The sequence below is a fragment of the Orycteropus afer genome, unplaced genomic scaffold, assembly GCF_000298275.1.
Source record: "Orycteropus afer afer isolate SDZICR_OR568_19922 unplaced genomic scaffold, OryAfe1.0 scaffold00116, whole genome shotgun sequence".
Classification (NCBI taxonomy): domain Eukaryota; kingdom Metazoa; phylum Chordata; class Mammalia; order Tubulidentata; family Orycteropodidae; genus Orycteropus; species Orycteropus afer.
Genome location: NW_006921703.1, coordinates 9,350,415 through 9,351,476, shown reverse-complemented (window position 1 = coordinate 9,351,476; position 1,062 = coordinate 9,350,415).

Here is a 1,062-nt window from a genome sequence, read left to right as displayed (position 1 = left end):
GGGCTGGTGCGGGATCGGGCAGTGTTTCGTTCTGCTGTGCATGGGGTCGCTATGAGTCGGAAACGACTTGACGGCACTTAACAACAACAACAACAACCCCTATAAATCATGACAAAGATTATAGAAAGAAACAGTTTTGTCAATCTTGATGGTGTACTTTTAAATCAAGGAAATGTTCTAAAGTCAATATTTAAATAGCACACTTGGCAAAATATCATGCCCTGAAATAAATGGATGGAGGTAGAGTAATGGGAATCAGAGAGGGAAGTTTAAGAAGCCATCTCCATAGCCTGCTTCTCCAAATTGTAACATAATCCCCTTCATGGTCCTTCGGCATACCACATCTCTTTCTCCCTTATTAAAAATCCTCTTTTCTTCCCTTTACATTATGCTATTAAGTACACTGAAGGATTGCTACCTCCATTTTTTTTAGTCTAGAAGCCTCTTCAGTGCATTTTTTTAATTTATTGTAATAACATTTTGCAATATCCACACTTTTCATCTTTGTAAAATCTCAGATGCTTCTTTCACATTTCCACTAATGCTGACTTCTCCACTCTTCACTGGGACAAAGAGATCTGTCCTCTCAATATTCTTCCTGTTTTCATTCTTCCCTCACTTCCCTTAAGGTTCTGTTCACTTTACTCCCTCAGTATCATTGCTTAGATTCAATGCTTTTTTCCTACTACCTAGGTAAGTGACAACTAAATCAGTCTTTCTCCTATTGAATACTTTCACAAAGCTCTACCTGTCTTATATGTCAACTCTTTAAAAGTTTCTTAAATAATTATTAAATATGTTTTAAATCAACTGAAAAAGCACGATGTAAAGCAAGAGGCAGACGATGGATAAAATGACGCAGTTGGAGAACTTATTAGGTTCCTTGGGCTCATCTAGTATAACATTTTTTATTTATATTTTGTAAATGATTGCATATGTGTGTTAGAGAATTGAGACAAAGCTATATGGCAGATCTTCTAACTTAATGTTTACATATATAGAGAGCTCTTACTGTGCAGTAGGCCCTATGCAAAAGACTTCAAAAACATTATCTAATTTATT